At 43.9% G+C, this 12,438-nt stretch overlaps 1 protein-coding gene and 1 long non-coding RNA gene across 2 annotated transcripts in view; one reads left to right on the forward strand and one right to left on the reverse strand.

Annotated features, from left to right (window-relative positions):
• Positions 1-12,438, reverse strand: part of LOC310704118 — a 429,938-nt gene that overhangs the window by 414,451 nt on the left and 3,049 nt on the right. The window contains exon 2 of the long non-coding RNA XR_014524574.1: positions 1,282-1,462. This is a non-coding gene — a long non-coding RNA (uncharacterized lncRNA). The remainder of the gene's footprint in view (positions 1-1,281; positions 1,463-12,438) is intronic.
• The window catches only part of SLC29A1 (solute carrier family 29 member 1 (Augustine blood group)), an 83,171-nt gene that overhangs the window by 7,292 nt on the left and 63,441 nt on the right, over positions 1-12,438 (forward strand). The window lies entirely within an intron of this gene.

Genomic DNA, 12,438 nt, shown 5'->3' on the forward strand with positions numbered 1-12,438 from the left:
TTTACTTAAGCGCTGTGGCACAGCACATTTAGGATGCATGCAAAGCAGGCAGAGCGAGCTAGAGCAAAACGCTTCTCCTGTGGAAAGCATGAGTGGCTCCTGAGACAGTAAAATGACCAGATCTCTGCTCCCAGCAGTAAAGAATTAAGATGGAGCCGGTCACTTTAATGGCAGGGGGCGAGACAAAGGCATGCGTGTCTTTGATTCCTTGGCATAGGTTCCATGACTCTGGGAGGCAGGTTCACTAGAGAGACAGGGACTGGCCGAAGGTCACCCAGTGGCTGAGTGGGGATTTGAACCTGGGCCGTGCTGGTCCTGGTCTAGTTGCATTCTGACCACTGCATCACACAGGCTCTCCAACGAAAGACATGTTGCTGCCTTTTTGTTTTTGTTTTAATTCAGAACAAAAATTCTGCACCACTAAAACACAGACATAACCCAATCCAAAGAAGTATCTAATAAATTTCACAGCACATAATTTTAACTACTAAATAAAATGCAGCAGTCAATAGTTGGAAATTGAAGGTCACTGCTCAAAGAAATGAATGAAAATCTTCAGAATGACAGCATTATATGATGTTTTTAAAATTATCACCTCTCCAAATTGTATTTATTTTTAAGAAGGGAAACCGCTTTACTATTAAACTGAGGATGGTGCACCTGTAGCCCCCTGTATGTTGGGGGGCTACAGTTCCCACCACCTCTGACCATTAGTCATGCTGGCTGGGTTTGAGGGGAGTTGGGAGTCAGATTGCATGAGAGCCAAAGGCTCCCCATTACTGGTCTTCCACCTTGTTTTGGCACTCTGAATGTCTCAATTACTGCATCAGTTTTTCCAGCAGTAGTCCCTAGACTCTCCTTTTCATACCCATTTTTAAAGAAGATGGTAAAGGATTGTTGTTGTTTAGTCATTTAGTCGTGTCCGACTCTTCATGACCCCATAGACCAGAGCATGCCAGGCACTCCTGTCTTCTGGTAAAGTAAAAAATGGGTGGATTTTGTTTTCCCCATTACTCCACATGTGATACAAAATACAAATTTTGCTATAATCTGTCCAGCATCGACTAGCAGATGCCTTACATTTAATCCTAATTGGAGTCAAGTGCTAGCATGCTAAAAAATAAACTATTGAATTTGTGCACAAAATGATTTCATCAAATGTTTCATCAAAGGCTTTCTCTTTTACTAAGAGCTTACAGAGAACCTTAAATTCCAATTTTCCATGAGTACTGGCTTTTAACTTGCACTTGATGGAATACTGTGTAGACTTCACTCATGCACCCGTTGCTAGCTCTTATGTAATATGATCAAATCAGAGGGTGGGAAATGAGCAGAGGGGAGGACGTGTAGGTCAGAGTTCTGAAAAATCTGCAAGATCTCCATCTAGAAGATAAGTTTGTCACAAGCCATTTTACAGTTTATCAATGCTGATGTTTTGGTTGGTGGGCTGGGAACAGTGACGCTGCAAGAGATTAAAACAGACCAATCAGGGAAGGCAGAGAGACTCAAGATGTTTTGGTACTTGTGGCAGAAGATCCAAATGATACCCACAATGGGGGTGAATATGCACCAGTAAATTACATAATAGATAGATTACTGTACATTGATCTACTGTGCTGCAAACAACAATGTGAAAAAGGATCTCTTAATTATATTATGCTACTCTACTAGGAAGATGTATCTTGGGCCTGTTCATACCACTGACTGCTAAAGAAGGAATTGCAGCTTGTGTGAAGAACTATGCCAGGCTTCCTCAACCTTGGCCTTCCAGATGTTTTGAGACTACAATTCCCATCATCCCTGACCACTGGTCCTGCTAGCTAGGGATCATGGGAGTTGTAGGCCAAAAACAGCTGGAGGGCCAAGGTTGAGGAAGCCTGGACTATGCAATTCCCTACTGAACCAACTATTTATGGTTTTACTTTTCTTTTTCTTTTTCTTAAGTGGTCCTGGAAAATTACCAGGCCTGCCCAAACCTGAGCCTTAACAGCCAAAGTTTAGCTTATTGCACCACATTTCTCCTCTCCCTGAAGAAACAAAACACTTTGTGTTAGGCAATCTGATGAAATGCAGAGTACATATTCTAAAGGACCACTTGAAATAAGTGAAGCTAATTGGTTTCTAACTTTAATGAGATAAAGAAAAATGAAACGGTGCCATTTCTTAGAGGCCTGGACTTTGCTGCTTGGCTCCTTGCACATCCTATGAACAAAAGCAGGGCCAGCGTCTTTATTTATTTATTAGTTATGTGGCTAGTTACATTTTAAAATATAAATGTAAATGCCAGCATCAACAGTTGGCACCATTGGGCTTCTGCCATTGGTCCACAGCCCAGCAGGGGACCCAATGGCAACAGTCAATGGCAATGGTCCCGGGGGGGGGACCTCTTCCAGTTTGTTCCCTCCAGGGCTGGCCCAGGACATTTTGCCGCTACAGGCAATACGGAAGATGCTGCCCGCAGGTGCCAAAGGTGAAGGTGACTGAGAAGCAAAAGGAAGTTGAAGAGGAGTGGGCAGCAGGCAGGTACAGAGGAGGTGGTGTCAGGGCTTGAGTCATGTGTAGGTCAGCAACAAAAAAACCCATAAATCACCCGAGACCAGTGAAGTTAAATCTTCAATCAAGGAAACAAAACCACAGCTCAGGCCTAGGGGTCTTGGCAACTCTACTTGGAGGTCTTGCCCCGACGACACAGTTGTGAGGACTGAAGGTCCCTGTCTTACCACCCCTCCTTAAAGCTCTTCCTTTCCTGCCCCCCCCCCGTCTCAAACTGCATCTGCACACAAGTAATCTGTGTTCTGGTCATTTCATTTCTCTGCCCGTTCTCAGACACCAGTGGGGAGGGGAGCTGGTTGCAGCAGGAGGGGGAGACTCCCTGGATTCTTCAGCAGCCTCTTGATCCTCACCCTCTTCAGCCTCTGCTTCTGCCTCAGAGTCTGGACTGCACTTTGCCACAGACTCTTCCTGCTCATGAAACCCTGTTGCCACGCCAGCTGCCGACACTTCCTCCCACAGTCTTTTCTTTCTCTGACCACTCATTGTCATAGAATCATAGAATCTTAGAGTTGGAAAAGACCCAAACGTCATCTAGTCCAATCCCCCAAGATGCTGGAATCTCAGATAAAGCACCCACCACCAATCCCCTGGCTCTGAGTCTTCTTCCCCTGGGGGGTTTGCTAGGGGGTTCCCCGGCTGGTGTCTCCCACCACTCCTCTGCAACCAGCCAGTCCATGACAGGTGGGTGGACATGGGAGACGAGGCAAGATCCTTGGAGGCCAGATCTGCCACCTAAGGCAACTGCTTCACCTTGTCTCTGTCAGGAGCTCGTCCTATTCTCGAGTAGGACCCTGGCAGGGACACATGCCCAATTGGCATGTTCGCACCCTCCTGGTCGATCGTTCGGGAGCTTCAAAAGCTTTCTTCTGCCTGAACATCACAGAGAACGATGCCAAGAGACATTGGCACACTTAGGGATCCACAGAGCCATCGCAGCTCGCATAACAGACCTCAGCAACTCAGCGTTTTGGCTAATCTACTTTATTTACATATAAACACACACGGAGCACTGCAACATGGCTCCCTCTCTCTCTAGCATCAGACAGCAAAGAGAAAGGACAAAGGACAATAGTCCCACTTCACGGAACACAGTAACACAAACATCCTGTCTCCGTCACTTCCTACTTTGTGGAGTCAAAACATACACCGTCATGTGATAGACAACAATCCCATGACTGCAATCATGGAGCAGGAATTCTAACAGTCTCATGGGCTGGCTAGCTCTGGTTCACTGCCTCTCAAGCTGACCCAGACAACAGAGGTGGTGGGAAGAAGGAGCAATAGATGCCACTGCCTGCTTGCTCACTGGCTCTCTGCCTGGAAAAGAAGAGTGTGGTCATGGCAATGGGGAGGAGGAGGAGCAGGTGGTGAGGATGGTAGTGAGAAGGGATTCTCACTGAGAGGGGTGGAGATGGCCTTGCCCTAGGTGGGTCTCATCAAACTGGAGTGGAGGCTGAATTAAGACAAGCCTTGCAGTGAGCCAAGTACTAGGTTGTGCTATAGTAATACTTTTCACTTGTGAGCTACTAAGGAGCGCTCTGCAGAGGCCTGCCATGGGCACAGCTTGTCCTTTCATACCATTTCACACAGCTGCCACTGACATCTGCCAGCTGGTCCTGCAAAATCCTGGCAGCCGAGGAGAGTTTATAGAGCAGGAGGACAAATCCCTGAATCCCCATCATTGTATCCTTCCCTGGATCATCTGGTCTAAGGATATATAGTACAGACTGCATACCTGCTCCTGAAATCTCCCAGTAGAATTGGACTACCCTGTAATAGGAGCATGTGGTGGGAGTTTTTTCTCCTGTTTCTGGAAAGCTACTAATCCATTTTCAGCTGTTTTTAATTGCACCTTAATTGAAAGTGAGCGGGCTGCTTTATGTTTGACTTTAATATATTGTTGGCTGGCCTCGGGAAAGGTCAGTCTTTGAAGTGAGAGATCTGGCTTAATGCACAACTAGAGGTGAGGCTGAGTGAAGGCAGGGAGGTCAACACTGGGGGGAGCCAGAGCCAATGAATACTAGTCTTCACCCCACCCCTCCATTCTGAGATCTATACAGACAAAACTGTGACACAGGCGGAAGAAGCTGACAACCAGCGTTGCCCCTTGGACTAGAACACAGGCAGGTGGGGTCTGGCTGAGGTTGTGGGGGCAATGCCCCATTCGCCCTCTACTGGTGAGGGTGGCTCTGTGGTGCAAGACCCTTATCCTAAGCCCAGGACTCTACATTGGCTCTTTTGCTCCCTGCTGGTCTTTGGCCTCCACTTCATTTTATGGCCTAAGAGCTTGGCTAAAGTCCAATGGTGCTCCTTCGCTGGAGTCTGGCTCCACTTGCCAGCCAAGGAGCTGCTCCTCCTGTACAACAGCTTAATAGACCCGATGACCTTGGAGCCAGGACATGCCGTTTTCCTTGTTGAGCAGGTCTGTCGGCTCCCTAGTTTGCCAACATCCCAGGGCAGGGGGCAGTAATGTAACCGGCCAAGTCTTTGATGGGCTCAAGGTGATCTAGGTTGGGGTGTCAAACTCAAATTGTTCAGAAGGCCATATTTTTGGTACCTCAAGAGAATCACATTGCTATCCCTCTCTTTACAATTTTAAGCCTGTATTATTATTATTATTATTATTGATTTATTAAAGAAAAATATTTTAAGGTCATAATACATGCTATAATACAAAAAAGGAAACAGAGAAGAAAAAAATACATTATCTTATCTGTAAGTTGGAACATACCGTAAATGATATCTACTCTTCCATAAATCTCTCAATCTACATTCATAAGACAAAAGCTATACACACACACAATATAAATAATAAGAGGAATAGTAGTATGGCTTTTGTTAATATGTAATAGAATTTGCAGTCTTCAAGCCCTCTCTGTTTGCTCTCTTAGTGATGTTTGCATTACTTTGCTTTAACTCCGTTTACTTTGTAAAACTCTCTTCTTTCTCTCTATGACCCGCAGCAATGCTCCCTCTGTACCATCCTTGACTTCTCTCTCTGTTAGATGTCTCTTTTCCTCTCCACTCATTAGCAGGCCCTCTCCTCTCTCTTTGCAGTCCATGGGTGTGTGTGTGTGTGTGTGTCTGTCTGTCTGTGTCTTCTTGCACCGCCAGTGTCTGCAGCCCTATCCCATGTTATCCCCTGTCTATTTCTGTTACCCCCTCTTTTCTTAGGACCACAAAGATATAGAAAGCTGCCTTTTGCAGAGTCCATCTAGCTCAAGACTGACCACACAGACTGACAGCAGCTCTCCAGGACTTCAGGCAGAGGGTCTTTCCCAGCCCTACCTGGAGTTGCTGGGGATTGAACCTGGGACCCTCTGCATACAAGGCAGATGCTCTATAATTGAACTACACCCCTTCCTGTTCTTCACCCCAGAGGTCATCCTACATTCCGTAGTTGAATTTCTTGCATTTCAGGGGGCTGAACAAGACAATCCTCAGGATCTCTTCCGATACTATAGTTCCATTATTAGGTATCATAACAGTTTGTTCCAGAGTGGTATAGAACGGCTCTCGCCTCATCACAGCAATTCAAAAGAACATATTCATTACGCAAAATCAATGCAGGGGGGGAAACCGCCCTCGTGACAAATGGGCTTGGGAGGTGTAGTTTCTTTCATTATGATTACAACCTGCTTTTCTTCCACATGGAATTCAAGGCAGTTGGTGCCCAAGGAGGTTCACCGGGAGTCTCCCATCCAGGCACTGGCCGGATCCAGACCAGCTTAGTGTCATGTGATGTCAGATCATGCCCTGTGCAGTCGAGCCATCCTCATCTTTGAAGGTGGCTGGTGGAAATGGTCTTGCATGCTTAAGAGAGGCATTTTGATTTCAATGGCTAGGAGGAACAGGGAAATTCCAAGGCTGAAAATGTATGTTAAATTTGAATTAATTGGAGGTTCATTTGTTTTATAAAAAATTGAAAATCAATAAAAAAATTCATAGGCATAAAAGAGAGAAATTCTGCAGCTTCCAGAGTGGAATTCCTGCCATGGGGCTCTTTTGGAGGTGAGATGGGACATCAACCAGTTTGCCTCTTCTGTGTCATGAGAATTCAGAGGTGAGAGACAAGGTCTTCTCTTTCTGCAGTAGAGATGGCCAACTACATTTTGCTGCCTGTGCCAAAGGAACACAGGAAACCCAGAAATGTAGGCATCTGCCTCTTACTGAGTCAGACCACTGGTCCGTCAAGCTCAGTATCGCCCATCCTGACTAACAGTGGCTCTTCAGAATTTCAGGCAATGGGTCTTTCCCAGCCCTACTTGGAAGATGCTGAGGATTGCATCTGGGACTTCCTTCATGCATAGCGGATGCTCTACTACAGAGCTATGGCCCTTCCTCAAAAGTGTTCCCCATCCCATATGCAAAAGCCAGCTGACCTGGCAACTGAATCTTATTTCAGCACTGATGATGGGACATTGCTCTTTATTGTAGCAGCAGGTGAGCTTATGGGGCAGGTGACATGGTGCCCAGAGCTCTCTCCTCCAACACCCCACCCCAGCATCCTTTGCCACCTTGTTCTTCCTACTGGTAGGACCGGCACCCCTACTAATATTTTAGTTGTGATAACTTGTGAGTTTTCAGTTTGAAAAACTGGAACCACGATCTCGTGTCAGATTGAGGCTCCAGTATCGCACTGTTCCTACAAGCAGACTGTGAATGTGAGCAAGATTTTGTGGAAGGTCAGCTGGCAGGCAAATATCAGTAAAGACACAACCTCATTGTATTGGGAAAGTGTAGAAACAACTTTTGAATCCATACAAGCTATTTATTAATCCTAGTAGGTGAGCCGAAACTGTTTTAAGTGTCAGTCATCTTGGTAGTTTGAGCTCAAAGGCTATTAACTTCTGGGAAATAACGTCAGCCGTGAGAAGGAGCTGCCATGAGATCCATTTTGGCTTAATATTTACCTCATGTCTGAATATATACCACACCCCATATCCATGGTTTATGAGATTCCAGTGAGTCAGAATCTTGCAATGCAATTGTGTGGAATGTGCACAGCTGAGAGTCTGCATGCGTGATGGTGGTGCCCCCGGCAGAGTTGAAGCCTGAGCTACGGACAATGTAGGTTTGTTTCTGCTTATTGAGCCAGAAAGGCAATGCTCAAATTCCTGCTTGTTCCAATATAGAGAAATGACAGCTCCCACTGGAAGCCTGCAAGACCCCAGAGAGCCTCCACAGACAACAATCTCAAGATTCTATCAGCTAGAAGGTTGAAAATACCAGTAGCTTAGGGAGGGTTGAGCATGAACTGTTATTGTCACCCCAAATGACGGGCATGCATTTGCTGAGCCAGAATGGCTCATTTTGTGATGGTGCCACAGGATACAATTGACACCATGTCTCCTGGACTGCCTTATCTGTTGAGTAGGGAACCTGTTTTCCCCAGCAGAGGGCAGTCATTTCATGTATGTACTGTATTGGATTGGCATTTTGATAGCACCCAGGATTAAGTGGAACTTTGTGATACTGTATATAATCTCACTATCCACTATACAATTTCAGCCTGTAGCTTTCTTAATGTTACTTATGCATATACATGAAGCACAGGGATCACTCAAAATTAATTTGCCACCCAGTAACATAGCAAACTAATGACCCTTTCAACATTTTAGAAACACAAAATGAGTAAGAAATTATTGCAACTGCAATATAATAATGGGTATTGTTAACTATAATTAGCTTCATTATTAACTATTGAAGAATTGCCCTTATTTAGTAGCATTCATTACTATCATCTTTTGTGTTATTTCAGTGCAGATTGCACTGCATTGGCAGAGAACAAATCAATTTTAATTCAGTCTCTCAAGGAGGTCTGGATACATACGGTAATTCATGCCAAAATTAGGGTTATTCACTGTGATTTTATTGTGAGAAATAATCCATGGGAATAAAACAAATGGATAAATTGCATCCATAAGAAGAGAAGTATTTATTAAGAGCCAGGCTCCGATGTATAAAATTAGGGATGAGTAGCAGCTTGATTCAAAGTATACATAATATGGTGACAGACCACCTAATGCCATTTCCGTCCTACAATCACTTGCAGCTCACAATGAGCAAAAAACACCACCCATCATGCAAGTGAGATACGTTGTATAACACATCTTTTATAATAGCAAATTATATCAGTACTCCCCTTATCCTTGTACAATATCTCACTTATGTTTTTTGGTATCACATGTGTATCACAGAGCTTAGCTTGCCTGCAATGACTGTGGATTAGAGTTGAAGTGTGCATGTATATAGTAGTACAATCCTATTCATGTTTAAGTAAGTCTCATGGGTCTCAGTTGAGCTTACTCCCAGCTGTGGGTAGAGGACTGCAGCCAATTGCAACTTGTACAATGGTGGTACTTAGGCTTTAATAACCTGGCACCTATTATATTGTGCCATTTTGACAAATACATAACCTCCCAGGCTTTTTCAAATATTGGATGAGCTGATTTTTAACACTCTTTCCATTCTGTTGCTTTTAATGTGTGTGTCTATCGGCCTATTGCAACGATTGCTTTTTGTATTATTTTTCTTTAACAGTTTAACATTGAATAGGTAACTTTATTTAAAGTTTAATATTATTAATTAAGACTTATATACATGGCAGCCATAGGTGACAAGGAATTGCAGGAAGGCAAGCACATAGCATGCCTTGGGCGGGGGGGAACTGTCATTATACAGGAGCCTTGGATTTTGGGGAAATGTGTGCTAGGAAGGAGAAGGGGAACAGAGGGAGAACCCCATGTGATGCTGGCAAGAAGAGGCTGCACTGAGAGCCATGATGATGGATGTTACTTTGCACCCAAGCTTGCTGAAGAGAGGGGCCACGAGATACATTATTGAGGTACAATGTTCTGTACCTCCTCCGCTGCAGACTCCCAGGTGTAAAAATGTGGTAATAAACCATATATCTTAAAGATATTAGCCTCCACTGTGCCTCAATCTCTCAATTCCTGGGTAGCATCTAGAATCCCTGGAATCTGTAACCACTCATGGAGACGGGTCGTGTGCAACCATTGCAGCAGATCTACTGGCCTGTCTCCTATAGGCCTTCTCGGTTATAGCCCAGTTCACTGTTGGTATGTTTTATGCTGACACTGCTGCTTCTCTTTATTTTTGCAGACAAATGAGTCATCAACAGGAGGTCATGGCCTTGTTTCTTCAGGCTTTTCTTGATGCTCCACCGCCCCTTTGTGGATATATTGGCTCATAAGGAGCTTCTTAAAAGCAATGTTGGATGAATTAAAAACAACATTCTCCTTCTGCTTCACTTTCGCAAACCAATAAAATAACGTTTCCAACCTCTGTGTCTTCTCTCCCCAGCACTGGCCAATTGTTAAGTGAATACTTTTACAACCCATGCACCAAATTGGCCCTCATATAAGTCAAAGCGAGAGAGTTTGCTGGAATTTTTGGGGTGGGGGAGAGGAGGGTATTTGCCCTTAAAGAGCAGCAAATAGTCAGTTTCTATAGTTACCACAGCAGTGCTTTTTTCTGCACCCTTCAATAAATCCCAAATCATGGTGCACCTCTTGTTCTCCCCTCCCCCTTCATTTCCCTCGGACAAGAGAAGGAATATAAGGATTTGCTACAATTTCAAATTTAATTTTTAAAAAGCATGCTACCCAAGCCCTAGGTTCCAAGTCCTCAAGGTTGCAGGGACAATGCTGACAATACTGTCAAATGTTGTTGCAGCTACATTATCTATGGAATAATTTTTCTTTCCATTTAACCCTTTCCCCTCTCCACCCCTGAGCATGCACTCTCTTCTTTCTGCAAGCTCCTCTTTTACTGATCCCCCCTATTCATTCTCTACCATCTCAGATTGGGGTGGCGTGCAACAATATATAAATTTATAAATATGTGTGGAGAAAGAGTTAATCACCTTGCCCCCGCCCCTTCGCTGCACCATGTACCTAATGCTCCCCAGGCTGTTTGATGAAATTTAAGGATACACGATTGGGCCTCCAAATTTTCAAGTTATTTGGGCCATGGAATCAAACGAGCCATGACAGCAATCAACTAGTGTCCTGATAATGCACCCAGCAGCCATTTGTGCCAAGAAGCGTAGCTTGGCCTTGCTTCCTGGATAATGGGACCCTAATGACCAGAGGGTTTGTACCTTTTCCCCTGTTCTCATAGTTGTTTAGCAGCCATGGCAGAATGAACCCTTGGCAGCAATCTAGGACTGAGGATTTTACGGGAGCAGCAGAGAAACTGGGGCAAATAGCCCTGCATGAATTTGGGCTTAACACTGCTAATGGATCTCTGCAATAGGAGCAGTTTGTTTGTCAGTGAGCCTTGAATTTTGCTTAGTATATGTGTATATTTCCCCCCTCCCAACACTGCTAATAGCTGCTTTGGCAGATGGCATATAGGTCTGGGAAATGGTGTGTGAGACAGGCTAAACACTATGACCGCTGCTCCCTCTGTTTAATTAGATGTTTGCAGACAACAAAGGCTGAGTGAAGTCCTGAAATAATTTTCAGCAGTTAAACTCATAATCCATTTATGTTAATTTTCATTTTATTTCTATATTTGGATACTGCTTTAGAGTTGTCGTTTGCAGGAAGATGTTTATAGAGCATTTTGCACTTCTTTCCTAAATCTACTGTCCTTGAAGTAAGTCCTGTTGACTTTCAGAAGGATTAACTTACAAAATGAGTGATTTAGAATTGCAGCTGTGGACAATATTGCTGCTTTGGGTTTTCATTTTACAGGATGTTGCTACAAGAACTCTGGTGTATCTCTAGAGAAAATGAATTACTTCCAAATTCTGGCACCAGCCTTTCCTCCGGATTGGGGATGTGCTGAGTAATTACAATCGTTTCATATGATGATTCCTAGTTAGAATGAGTGAGAATTCACTTTGTGTTTATTATTTGATATTATATGCAGAACTGCATTTAACCTCCAATCCTCAGCTTTCACTGTGAGCTGGCACTAATGGAGGCAAAACTCCAAAAAAAGTAGTTCCTCTTCTTGGAACTTCTTTTCTCTTGCAAGTGAAATGACGATTTATCATGCTTTTGAGGATTAAAAGATCTTTTACGTATGCCTAAAACTATCATAATCTTCATAACCTTTTTGAGCGAATAGTGTGTTTCCTTCCCTTTGCATTCCTGATATAAAGGCTAAATAAAAGCCAGTGCGGTGTAGTCGTCAGAGTTCAAATCCCCCACTCAGCCATGAAGGTCACAGGGGTGATCTCAGGCCACTCACTGCCTATGAGCCCAACCTACCCACAGGGTTGTTGTTAGGATAAAAGAGGGGTGGGGAGAACAATTTCTGCTTTGAGGGGTCTTTTTTCTACATTCAAGCAGTATGTAAATTTTATGAAATAATAAATAACTATATAGTCACCTTGAACACCTTGGAGGAAAGGTAAGATATAAATGCAACAACAACTTTTAAAGTAAAAAACAAGTCTTGCGGCCCCTAGTACGTAAGGCAGGCATAGGCAAACTCTTACCCTCCAGATGTTTTGAGACTACAATTCCCATCATCCCTGACCACTGGTCCTTTTATCTAGGGATAAAACATATGCTTTGAATGCAGAATGTCCCAGGTTCAATTCACATCATCTCCAGTTAGGATTGGGATATTCCTGTCTGAAACCCTGGAGAACTGCTGCCAATGAGTATAGATTGGAATCCATGGATGACCAAGATGAAGATTACATTTGCAAGCCTATCTGTGAGCTGCCCTGAGTCCCTGTCAAGCAAAAAAGGCGGGGTATCACTTAATAAATAAAAATAATAAAATTTAAATAGGTCTTGTTTCCATCCACAACCAAGGTTGAAAGGAGGACTCATAGGACCTTGATTTGTATGGTAACTACAATAACTACATTCAGTGTAAAGACAGCGAAGAGTCTACTAA

This window comes from Podarcis liolepis (assembly GCF_965112155.1).
Source record: "Podarcis liolepis genome assembly, chromosome: 3".
NCBI classification, from domain to species: domain Eukaryota; kingdom Metazoa; phylum Chordata; class Lepidosauria; order Squamata; family Lacertidae; genus Podarcis; species Podarcis liolepis.